The sequence below is a fragment of the Artemia sp. Qi Xiang Cuo genome, chromosome 15, assembly GCF_049724085.1.
Source record: "Artemia sp. Qi Xiang Cuo chromosome 15, ASM4972408v1, whole genome shotgun sequence".
NCBI classification, from domain to species: domain Eukaryota; kingdom Metazoa; phylum Arthropoda; class Branchiopoda; order Anostraca; family Artemiidae; genus Artemia; species Artemia sp. Qi Xiang Cuo.
This window is the reverse complement of record NC_142808.1, coordinates 1,387,435-1,401,051: the sequence shown is the minus strand read 5'-3', so window position 1 is coordinate 1,401,051 and position 13,617 is coordinate 1,387,435. Positions and strand designations below refer to the sequence as shown.

General features: G+C 34.9%; 1 protein-coding gene across 2 annotated transcripts in view; it reads left to right on the top strand.

The window, feature by feature from the left end:
* Dcr-2 (Endoribonuclease Dcr-2) overlaps window positions 1-13,617 on the top strand; it is a 247,146-nt gene that overhangs the window by 207,676 nt on the left and 25,853 nt on the right. The gene's annotated exons all lie outside the window — the stretch shown is intronic.

The following is a 13,617-nucleotide window of genomic DNA, read 5'->3' as shown; positions in this document are numbered from 1 at the left end:
TAGAATTCCTTGTTCTTGTGGCTGTTTTTATGTTGGTAGAACCCAACAGCAATTGGGGGAGAGGCTATCTGAGCACAAGTCCTCAATCGACAAGGCAATGAGGTTACGCCAAAGGCCTGAGGTTTTTGATTCCGCCTTGGCGCAACATGTGTACGAGAATCCACACCATTTCATTTTGTTTGACGAGGTCTCTATCGTTGCCCCCGTCAAAGGTCTCACGCAAGTTTTCAGGGAGGCAGTTGAAATAAAAAAGCACATTCACGAAAAGGTAGCTCTCAATAGAGACACTGGAGAAATTTTTCTAAGTCCCATTTATGACAAAATTATTAATTCTGATTGTTTTTACATACATCCACAAAGTTATATTGTGCAATCGAATAGAGTCTCCGATTACAATCAAACTGGAAAGCGATCAGCCTTTAAAAGTGCTTTACGCAAAATGAAATTCTGAAATGCCATTTAGACTTGTGTTTTTTATTCAGTTACTCTTTCACCGTTACTAGGAAAGGGTCGTCCAATTTTAATTTGGTGTTTTTATTTTAAGGTTTGGTTTTTATATTTTTATCAGTTTTATTCTGCACTGAGGACGGTCAAGCGGAGGTCTTGACCGAAATATTTGCATAATTTTTCAATTTTTTCACTGGCTGTTAATTGTCCTCGTTTCCTTTCTTCGCGATTTTTTGTTTATCATGATTAGCCAGTGTGGTCTCAGAAATTATTTAAAGATCAGACTAGCAGGAATCTCGGTCTCTTTCTTCTTATTTACGATTTCATTTATAATATTCCAATTCGTTTTCGTATTGCCTTTGTTTTCCTTAAATTTCTCTCCATAATATTCTCGGACGCATGACCGCCTTAGCCGATTTACTTTATTACGGATTTGTTTAAATTCAGTTAGATATTAACTATGGTTACTATTTAAGTAACTCAAATACAATTTATTTCTCCTTCTAATTAAGTCTAGTAGCTCCATAGTTACCCAAGGTTTCCAGGGATCCTTTTTCCTCACCTTTGTGCTCTTTACTGAGCAAGTTCGCTCAAATATTGGCTGCAATATGTCCATGAATTTATCGAATGCTACAGTAGCACTTTCAGATTCATCATAAAACTGGTTTCCATGACACAATACTTAGTTCCTCTCTAAACTTCTGTAGGTTCTCTTTTTTTAGTTGCCTTCTTTTAACCTTTGTCCTGTTCTGCTTTATCGCATATTGATATGAAGTCACTGCTACTATAGGAAAGTGATCGAAAACCTCATTTACTATAACGTCAGCATAACAGCTATGTAATACCCAGAATCGCATGAAAATACTGTCAATACGTGTAGATGACTATCCCGTAATACGAGTCGGAATCCCAACTAATCAATAAAAATCTTAACTGGAGAAAAGGTTTAAAAAATCTAAACTATCATTATATAAACTTAGAAGATCAAAATTAAAATCCCCCATGCAAATGCACTCCAGATTACTCAATTCTACTGCATCCATTAAACTACTAAAACCATTTTCAAACTCCTCCCAAACTGTACTCGGCGGCTTATAAACCTCAGTAATCAATTTATCTTTTCCACCAAATTCCAGCTCAACAATACAATAGTCTATTTTACCTTCAATCCCCAATGATAATCCTCCCTATTTTGGCAGCAACAAGGTCCAAAACAAACAATGCCGAAACTATACCCCCTATTCTCTCTCTAGTCCTTAAAATCAGCCAGGGTCCTGGGAAATTATAAAACGAAATAATATGCTCAGAAGTTAGAAAAGTTTCACAAAGGCCAATTACATAGAATTTACTATTCACATTATCAATTAACTGGAGAATTTCATAATACGTTGAAGTTAGATGACAATTCCAATGACACAGGCAAAACGGACTTGCATTCACCTCTAATCCTGAAGAACTCATATCCACATAACAACTATCTCTTTGCGGGGAAAAATCAGCATTTATACTTTTTGGAAGTAAATCATCATAAAGAACATCTCCCACTCTAAAAGGATTAATTTATAGAAAACACAAGTGAGAAATATAACTCATTATCCTTACAAAATCCACTCAAAAAAAAAAAAAAAAAAAAATGAGCAACAAAAGAAAAGAAAAGCAACAAAACCGAGGTAAAAAAAAAATAATTAAATAAAGGACACTTCTAACTAAATCAACTATGAAAAATTCAGTAAGCATCAACTAGACTACAGATCTGACGCGGTGCGCTTTGGCTCGATAATTTTTCGTAAGTGTGACCTTTTTATGTCAAAACATTTTTCACACCGAACTTGCCCTATGCACTATTTAATATTGCCTTTCTACGTTTTGTAAGAAATTCACTAACATAAATTCCGGATCCAGCTAATTTTGATTTAGTTTTAAACACTTTGTACGCAAGTTCCAACTTCACTAAAACTGGGGCCACAGGATCTGGATTTCTGTGGGCTAAATTTCGAGAATCTTCCGTAGATTTGAGTCTGAAACACTGAATCGACACAAAATGCTCCCTAGTAATAGTCGAAACTCCCATAGTTGGCTTAACAAGGTTTAGGACAGTCATATCAAGATCTGAGCTAAGTGTCTGTCTTATTCATGAGAATATCAGATAGTCTTGTATAGCTTCCTGTTCAAAATCATCAAGCTTGTTCTCCATTGTAAAAATACGATTTTCTAGTGCTTCAATTTGACTCTTTTGTCCTTTAAGTTAGTTTTCAATGCGCTCAAACCTCGGATTAAAATCTAGCACTATAGCGTCATAAATTTCTGCAGTGATAATTTGGCTATTTATCTGTACAGCACCAGAAGACCCAGTTCCAATGTTTTGCGCTATTTTTTCTGCAACACGTTTTTCTATATATGCCACTAGCTTAGTCTTAGTTATCGTCACTTCTTCCTGGGTCGCAGCTAACTGTTGAAAAAGTCCAGAAATAGACGAACTAGAAGAATTTTCAGACGTCCCTGTTCTTGCAAACTCTTTGTATATATTGGGGAAAGTCGCTATTTCTGTGAATGCTTGTCCTACCCTTTTAATTTTCGATTTCTTTGCTTCATTAATATTCTCTGCATAAGAAACTAAGCAATCTTCACTAACTGTCTGCTTATCATGAGTACCGTAGCAGAATACTAGATAACTCAGTCCATTTCTAGTGGAATTTCTTCCAAGTATTCTAACTGGCCAAAGGGGGTAGTCTTTCACAATTAACCAAAGAGATTCTATACGCTCTAAAACGAGCCGACGAAGAAGCGAGTGAGCAAATAGGGGTAACAAGAATTCGTGAGTCATAAAAATAACTCGCCGGAGACTGAATATCATAATGCCAGGGCGATAATTGCAAATCCCTAAGTTGATTAAGGTTTAATATTTGAAGAAACAAAAATAAAGTTTTTGTTTCAGAAAGATTTTGATTTCTTGCAGGACGATGAAAGAAAGTACCAAGTATTCTTACGGCTTTATTTTGCAGTGTCTGGAGGTGTTTAAAGTGATTAGGCAATGTATTTAGGTAAATAATGGGACAATCTCTTTGGTATGATTCTATAAAAGAATTATAAAGAATTTTAAAAATTGAAAAAGGAAAAACATACTTTAATTGATGTAAACATCTTAAATTTCGGGCTAAATTTATACAGAGATGGTCAGAATGACTACGGAAACATAAAAGCTTATCAAGAATAATCCCCAAGTATCTATATGTCTTAACCCATCTAATTTTCTACCCAGAAACAACTAACTCATCAATCCGAACTTTAGCAACTCCTTGCTTAGATCTCCCAAAAACCATAAATTCTGTCTTAGGCAAATTGAGAACTAGACAATTATACGAAAAAAACCACTGGATAACTGAATTAATTTCAGACGCCATAATTCTCGATCAATAATGAAGGGGTTTTAGCTTCAAAAGATACCACTGTATCATCTGCAAACATAAGCGCTAGGCTATCCTTATAGGATGGACAATTAGGGAGATCATTTATATATATCAAAAATAGTAACGGTTTAGGTATAGACCCCTGGGGCACTCCAATATCATTCAGGGAGTTAGGCTGAGACAGAAGGCCTTGTAAGTCTACTTAGAATCCGCGATCTCGTAGATATGACTTTATTAAATCCAATGCCTTTCCACGGATTCCAGAGTTATTCAGTTTTTCAAACAAAATAGAATGATTTAGAGTATCAAATGCTTTTTTTATATCGTAGAAACAGAAGGAACATAAGAAACAAAAGAACAAAAAGATTCTTTTTCTATTCTGTCTGTTTTATTCCCTTTCTTCTATTCCATTTTTGAACCCTTGTGGGTTATTTCGGGTGAAAAGATACTGATATCTGAGGCAAAATACTTCTCAGTCAAAATATTTTAGACAAACCTTTCAATAGCCTACACTGAAAATTTCAATAGGTGAATGACGTAACCGGCGCGCACATCCTGTTTTCTTGAACGACTTTCATCATCAAACTTAACAAATGGTGAAGAAATTTCCGAATTTTTATTGGAAATTTTTGAATGTTGGAATTTTGCTTTACGAAATAATCCGACTTTTATTAAAACAAAATCTCTAGAGCTATATAGCATAGTTAAAATCATTATGAGTTCCGGATAAAACCGGTAACAGATCTTAAAAGTCAACATTGATTTTTGTGAGCTCCATGCTCATCAAGCTTGATGAACCTATTGATGAGCCCTTGATGACTCATGATGACCCTTGATCTCAACCAAGCTGTAAGCTCAAAATATAACGATGCAAAATCAAAAGGCACTAATTGCTTTACTTTTTGGGTAAAATTCTACTTTAGCTACTTTTGGATATCCCATTGAAATTTTACCCATTGAATTTTCAATGGGATTCACCCATTGAAATTATGACAAAACAACATTTTACCTTAATTTTCAATTATCAGTTTCCTTTTCTCTGGCTTAGTTCTGAAAATGCAATTCCTGTTATTTGAGTAGCCTAGAATTTAAGCCATATCAATGTTTTTTTTCTTCAAAATTTAGGAAATGGATTTGCATAACTTTATAACCTTATAAATTGGGATTGAGCAAAGTTGTGAAGTTGAAAACAATTTTGTTGTACTTCATTTAAGCAGATGATCTATTTTGCAAGGCTTCGCTTTTATAACACACAGATTTTTAAAGGTCATCAAAGGTCAAGAAGCGATGACGTCACTTTCATTTAAAGGTATGAAAGGTGGATGGTATGACGTCACTCGCATAATATAAGGCATGGTTCTGACTAATGATGCATAGTTTGAGTTTACCAAGCAAAGAGAAAACAACTATTTATAATGTTATTTGGAAAAGTTTTAAGTGCACCAAGATATCCTGATGAGGTGATCTGGCTTGATGGAAGAAAGCAGATATGGAGACATAACGGCGAAACCTGGCACCAGTTGGATGAGATTTCATTCAATCAACCTGATAATTCTTTTTCTAGACCTGTTCAAGACATGTTATTTGGAAAAGTTTTAAGTGCACCAAAATATTCTGATGAGGTGATCTGGTTTGATGGAAGAAAGCAGATATGGAGACATAACGGCGAAACTTGGCACCTGTTGGAGGAAACTTCATTCAAACAACCTGATAATTCCACTTCTAGACCTGTTCAAGAGATTTCTGCTGCTGAAAGTCCCATATCCTTGTGCAATTTCCTTAATGACTGCTGTATAAAACATGAATCTGATGACACTTGTCTAAGCGAAAGAGGATGTGAAAGTTCAGCCTTACAGTGTTCAAGGAAAGATTTTGTGCAAGTTTTTACTCCTCCGTTGATGCCAAATCCAAAACTTTTTAAGAAAAGCTCATCACAGGGTCGACAGAAATGCAAGTTGACTCAAAGACGGGATCTCATATTACCGGATCCCATAATTCCCTCGCTATTAAAAAAAAATATCACTTTAAAGTGTTTATTTCAGATTTAGGAAGACAAGCAACAAAGGTGAAGGATATTATAAATGATTTTCGGAACTGAAATCAAAATTTTTGCTATATTAATTGTGTAAATAAAATTGTTGACATATTCTATTTGTTTTGCCTACTTTTATACAAAAAAAACACGTACCTATAGGAGTGTCAACGATTTCTCTCCTGTCCATAATGAATAAAATTGTGTAAGGTTAAAGAGTTGTTCAAGGGATACAATTTGTAATAAGACCGTAATCTAAAGAAAAAGTTTGCCATTCCTCTGATTATCCAGATCATCAAAATTCTTTTCCGCTGACAATAGGGGTCAAGGGCTCGTAATGCGAATTGTAAATTTGGCAAAAGTTTTGCGCAAAAGTCAGGACCAATACTTTTAAGAAAATTCGAAAGCTTTTTAAAGCTTTCAGAAACACGAACTGGCCATAGTTGTGAAAATGGGAGAGGAGAAGAGCAAAGAATAAAAATTTAAAACAAAATTATAGTTTACAAATAGTGTCCATTTTGTCCTTTCTACGGAATAGGCAAGCAAATCGTATTTGCATCTTTTCATTTGTTTTTAGCTATTATGGAAGGGTTGCATCATTTTGCAGTAGGTTGCATCAAGACATGGCTAATTGTAGAAAGAGAAACGCCACGATAGATAGTCCAAGTACTTGAGAGGAAAATTTTTAAATGGCTGGGGTCCGGGTAACCCCCTTTAATGGTACAGAAAGATCACGGTTGCATGTTAAATTTAACCGCCCCCCCCCCTTAAAATGTATGCGTCCAATAACAAATACTAAACGTAAACAGTTTTTAAATTTGTAACTTAAATACCTTTCCCCAGGGGCTGTTGAAGGTTATGATTTATTTCCATTAACCCATGTGCCTAATAAAATAGATTTCCCGAGTGCATTAAGAAGGGGTTCCTAACTCTTGAAATGAAAATTTATGTAATATTAATTATGTGCTTAAAAGTGCTTATGTGCTTAAAGTTTATGTCGAATATTATCAAGATTACTATTTTTTTTCGGAACTGAAATCAAAATTCATGTTATATTAATTACTTAAATAAAAATTTTTAAATTCTATATTTTGTTGCCTACTTAAAAAAAAAATTATACGTATTTATAGGGGTGTTAAAAATTTCTTTGGTATCCTAAATGAACGAAATAGCGTTAGCTCAAAAAGTTCGATGGATACAATTTGTCATGCTAAGATCAGCGCGTTTTATCAAACACTTCGTGGTGACGAACTGTAGGTAAAGAGTGATTTGACGCTGTGGCATCTGAAACTCTAAAAAAAAAGAATTTTGATGACGATTAATGCATAAAAAAGTAAGAAAAATATGCTGTTTTCAAATATATATAGTTTTTTAAGTTTATGGTTACTTATCAAAAGTTGTGAGCCTGAGAAAATTGGCTTGGTTTTCGAAAAAAGGCGCCCTCAAAAAGTCAAAATATATTAACGAAAATAATTTAGTTTTTCATGTACTTTTCTAGAACTTCAAAACTTCTTCGATGTCCCAAATGAATGAAATAGCATAAGCTCGAAAAGTTCAAGGGATACGATTTGTTATGCTAAGATCAGCGAGTTTTATTAAACAGTTTGTGGCAACAAACTGTAAATAAGGAGCGAATCGGCCCAATAGTAACTGAAAATCTAAAAAAACGAAGTTTGATAAAAACAGATACATCGAAAGAAAGCTTTTCATGCTGATTCCAAATATTGAACTATATTAAGTTTAATGTTACCCGTCAAAATCTATGAGCCGGAGATAATTTGTCTAATTTTGAAAAAAGGGGGAAAACAACCCCAAAAAGTCCAGTGATGTCAACAAAACTCTATAATCAGATTCAGCATATCAGAGAACCCTATTTTAGAGGTTTCAAGCTCTTATCTACGAAAATATGAAATTTTGTGGTTTTGTTAGCAGAAGAAAGATCACGGATGCGTGTTTTTTTTTCCATGGGGTGATCGTATTGAGCCAATGGCCCTATAAAATTGGGAGAGAGTTTATTCGAACGGGAAGCCAAAGTTGTGGTGCCTTTCTAAGTCACTGTTAAGTTTGAAGGGTACCTAGCCCCCTCCCCATAAACGTTGTTCCCCAGAGACATCCGATCAAAATTCTAAGATAGCCATTTAATTTAGGATCGTAAAAAGATCTATAACAATACTGCAATAAACTAATCTGAAGGATCATTTTTGTTTGCCATGCTGTATAAATGTCCATGCTTAACACAAACATGGCAATAACAATGTATTGACATGGGAGTAACAAGTAGTGTCATTTCTAAACTTGCTCCGATTCCTTCACGTATTTGCCCGGTATTGTATTGTCTCTGAGAGGGAAGGTTAAGGAGCATTTGCCCTTCTTCTTGGATTTCTTTTAATTTTTTTTTTTTTTGTATTAATAGAAAAATAAGTTTCTTTCATTAAAAACATAGTCGAATAAACAGTAAATTTGCACCCAACCAAGAATTCCAAAACTGCATTTCGTCCACTCCTCCATTCCATATATTCTGTAAATTGACGCCAGTGTTATATATACTGCCCTAAAAACTGCTGATTCGACCCAGGATACAAAATACTTTTCCTTACTTAAACCTTGCCCTTGCATGGCATGGGCAAGTTACTCGTCCGCCTTATTGCACATATACTGTCTACCCAGCTTAAAATCTTTAAAATATTTCACTTAATTTGCCAGAACTGTATTTTTTTTTTTTTTTTTTTTTTTTTTTTTTTTTTTTTTTTTTTTTTTTGCTGAATTTGCAGCCTGAAAGAGCCTCTTACAACAACCTTAATATTATCCAAAAATTGTCAATAACAGGAGTGCTAATTAAAGGGAGAGGAAGGCAGGGAAACCCTTAACCCCTCTATACCGTGAAAAACACTTGTTTTGTATCTCTCACTAAAATCGAGAATATCCACCTTAAATAATCATCCCCCCTCCTCAATGCTTGGGTATAGTCTAATATAACCGAAAATAGGCTCATTTTGACAGTTTCAACTATTTTGTCGGTATCAGATGTTCATAAACCCATATAAAAACAAAAAGTTTTGTTTATAATCTCGTATTATGTCCAACCATTTGGAAGGGAGTTTGGGTTGTTACCCCAAGAAACATACATTTAACATCTTGTAATCACATATTTAAAAAAAGACACTTATCTGTTAGCCAGTACACACTCGAGAATTTGGATCTATGGGTACGGGGTTGAAACAACTGATACATTTGGGAGTTAAATAGAGTATATATGATTTGGGCTTTGTATTTGCGCATTAGGGGGGTGGGGTGGGGGTTAAGTAGCGGGGCTGCATGCAAAATGTAACCTAACCTAACCAAAATATCATCTAAATATTTATTAAAATCCATCTACAATATAGTTTTCCACCGAGCTGAAGCTAACTGTCTCCGTATACAAACAGCAATAACCCGCCTATTGTCTGATTTTATATATCCAAATTCTAGAGTGTGTACTGGATAACAGATAAGTACCAAAAGTAAATTATAAAGAAAATAGCTTCTCTTAGTGCATCTATGTTTTTATTATTAATTGTTTTTCCTGACTTCAGCTTGCTCCTTCTCCATATTAAATATAAAAAAAACAAGTTTTTTTTAACTGAAAGTAAGGAGTGGCATTAAAACTTAAAACAAACAGAAATTATTGCGTATATGAAAGGGGCTGTCCTCTCTTTATCGCCTCGCTCTTTACGTTAAAGTTTGACTTTCTCACAACTCTATTTTTTTTAAACAATAAAAAACTTTTGCGCAAAGAGCGAGGCGTCGAGGAGGGGACAGCCCCTTTCATATACGGAATAATTTCTGTTCGTTTTAAGTTTTAGTGTCGCTCCTTACTTTCATTTTAAAAAACTTGTTTTTTTTATTTAATTTCTGATCGTTTTTTAATTAATGCAGCTTTTATTTTGGCTCACCGTCATTGAATAAGTAAACAAAATTTGCATAAAAATTTTACTTTTCTTTTGCTAAATGGACGTCTCTAAATTTGGTTATGACGTAATTTACAAATTAACTTACGTAACTAACTTCTATATTCGTATATTTTTCTTCTGGCAAAAAATTCAAAATTTCAGATTTTTGCAGATATGAGCTTGAAACCTATGTAATAGGGTTTTCTGATACGCTGAATCTGACGGTGTGATTTTCACTAAAATTATTTCACTTGTAGGGGATGTTTCCCCCCTCTTAAAAAAATTGGGTAGATTTTCTCAGGCTCGTAGTCTTTGATGAGTAATACAACTTAACAAAATTTATATGTTTAGAATCAGCAATATAAACACATACTTTTGATACATTTATTGACATCAAATTCCGTTTTTGAAAGTTTCGATTTCTATTGAGCCGTATCGCTTGTTCTTTTTTTATTATTTTTTTTTATTACGTATATGAGGGGGTTCTCCCCTTAGTCAATACCACGCTCTTCACGTTAAAAGTTAAAAAAAAAATTTGATTCACAAACCCCTGAATCACCAAGTACCAAGAAAAACGTTTGTGTAAAAAGTGAGGTATTGACGACAGGGCGAACCCCCTAATATATGTAATAATTTCTGTTAGTAAAGCTTGACATGTTCTTCTTTACTTTCAGTTGAAGAAACATTTTTTTTAATTTAATTTCTGATCGTTTGTTAAATAATGCTGGGAATTCCAGTATCCCCTTGATGAAAAATTCCCTTCCCCATGAAAAATTCCTCTATGGAAAGATCCTCGCACGTAAAACAACTCCCTCCCCACCCCTACCAGAAAAAATCCCCCCGGGAAATATCTGTATACTTCGCAATAACCTATACTATATGTAAACAATGGGCAAAGTTCGAAACTTGCAGCCCTTCCACTTGGGACTGAGGGGGGTTAAGTCATCCTTAGAGACATAGTTTTTACATTTTTCGAGTAGGCTGAACCAAAAGGCTATCTCAAAATTTCAATCAAGTGACTTTGTTAAAAAAAATGAAGTTTTTTGGTCACTTAAAAAGGGCACTAGACCTCTTAATTTCCGGTTGAATGAGCCCTCTCAAAATATTATCTGACCCCTGGGTCGAAATTATCACCCTTGGAAAAAAACACGCATCGTGATCTCTTTTCCAGCAAACAATGCAAATTTCCACCATTTTTCAGTTATAAGCCTGAAACCTTTTTTATCGAATTATATGATAAGCTGAATGTGATGGTTTAATTTTCATTAAAATTAATTAAAAATGCAAAATTTCACATTTTTGCAGATAGGAGTTTGAAGCTTCTTTAATAATATTCGTTGATAAGCTGAATCTGATGGTGTGAATTTCGTTAAAGTTAACTTAAAAAATTTGCAATTAAAACAAAATGTTATTGTTTTCCTTTTATTTTGTTAAATGGCTTTCTCGAAAATTGTTGAATTTTATTTATTAATGGTTTTGTTAGTAATAAATATGCGTACCTTACGAATTAACTTACATAGCAAACTTCTATATTCATAGATTTTCAATTCTTATATTAGGGGGTTTGCCCCTTAGTCAATCTCTTGCTCTTTAAGCTAAAGTTCAAATTTTGTTCCAATTCTTTAAAAATGACCCCTTAATCACAAAGGCCGTTAATTAGAATAGATAGCTCTTTTGAAAGCACTAAAAAAACTATAGTGTAAAGAGCGAGGTATTGGTTTGGGGGAGAACCCCCTCATATACGTAATAATTTCTGTTCATTTTAAGTTCTAATGTTGCTTCTTACTTTCAGTTGAAAAAACTTGTTTTTTTAAATTTAATTTCTGATCGTATTTTAAATAATGCTTGGAAATCCGGCACCCCCTTCATAGAAATGTCCCTTCCCCCAAAGAAACATCCTCCACGGAAAGATTCTCGCGAGTAGCCACCTCTTTCAGCCCCCCCCCCGACCCGATAAAAATTCTTCCTGAAAAAGTCTGTATACGTCCCAATAAACAAAACAAAATACAAGCACTGGGCACATTTCATAACGTACACTCCTTCCCCTGGGCCCTCTGGGGGCCCAAGTCATGGTAAAAGACATATTTATTAGATTTTCGACTATGCTGAACAAAATGGCTATCTCAAAATTTTGATCGGGTGACTTTGGGAAAAAAATGAGCGTGGGAGGGGGCCTAGTTGCCCTCCATTTTTTGGGTCACTTAAAAAGGGCACTACAACTTTTAATTTCCGTTCCAATGAGCCCTCCTACAATATTCTAGGACCACTGGGTCAATACGATCACCCCTGGGGGGAAAAAAAACAAATAAACAAATAAACACGCACCCGTGATCTTTCTTCTGGCAAAAAATGCAAAATTCCACATTTTTGTAGATAGGAGCTTGAAACCTCTACAGTAGGGTTCTCTGATACACTGAATATGATGGTGTGATTTTCATTAAGGTTCTATAACTTTTAGGGGGTCTTTCCCCCTTTTCTCGAAAATCAGCCAAATTTTCTCAGGCGCGTAACTTTTGATGGGTAAGTTTAAACTTGATGAAACTTATATATTTTAAATCAGAATTAAAATCTGATTCTTTTGATGTATCTATTGGTATCAAAATTCCGTTTTTTAGAGTTTCGGTTACCATTGAGCCGGGTCGCTCCTTACTTACAGTTCGTTACCACGAACTGTTTGATAATAGCTTCCATTTAACCTCCTAGCCGAGTGGTTAGTACACCAGGCTTAAAATCCTTTGTGCATGAGGACAGGGGCTCGAGTCCTGTGGTCACTGATTATTTGGTTTGGAACGGGGGTCAGTGGCGTGACTCTGTAAGCTCAGCAAGTGTTGACCCAGCTCTAAATGGTGCCTGGAGAAATCTGGGGCCATGAAACGGAAATCAGCACCACCGGTAAGGACTGTAAGGTCCAAGTGTCGCATTTGTCCATTTAAATTACTTATATAGATAGCATGGACTCTCCCTGGGAAGAGTCATAAATACACTCTAGACTACACTGGCTGCGCGTGACGTCTGAAAATAATATAAAAATAATTAAGGAGTCAAGAAACAAGGGTTATTTTCGGCTAATTTAAAAAGCTAAAAATCAAAGCACTCTATAGCCCTTATTCTTAGGGGTTGGCTTCACCCCTATAGCCTCTGCTGGCCGAAAAAAAAGCAATATAAAACAATTAAGGATTTTGCAACAATGTGGAAATAAGAAATTACAAGAAAATAAAAAAGAACTAAAAAACAAGTCTTAATTTAAATAACAAGAACAAAAAAAGAAGAAAAACTGCATCTACATACAGTTGATGACATGCTACATGATAAATAATTTTACCAAACATGATATTTCTAATACGTCTGATGACAAGTTGTATAATAGTCATACCTGTCAATAAAACGCAAAGATTTATGAATGATACGTATTAACACGTATCTTAATTTTAGCATTGCACAAATTGCACAAACGATTTCTGGCAATCTGTATCTTGCTAAAGGTCCCTGCCAAAAAAAAAAAAAATAATAAAAAAACAAAGAAATACTACCATACTACTACTACTAACAACTCACAGCAGCACTCTCCATCCCTATCTATTCAAAGCCTCCTTCTTTACAACCTCCCAAGAAGTTCCCATTGACGTTAAATCTTTCCTTACGACATCCTCCCAGCCCATTCGGGGGGACTTGCTTTTCGTTTGGCCCTAGACGGATGGCCAAGAAGGATGATCTTGCGCAATCTCTCATCGTCCATCAGCAGACCCTATCCTAGCCATCTCAACCTTTCTCTCATTATAGCCCTATAAATACTACAATAGAT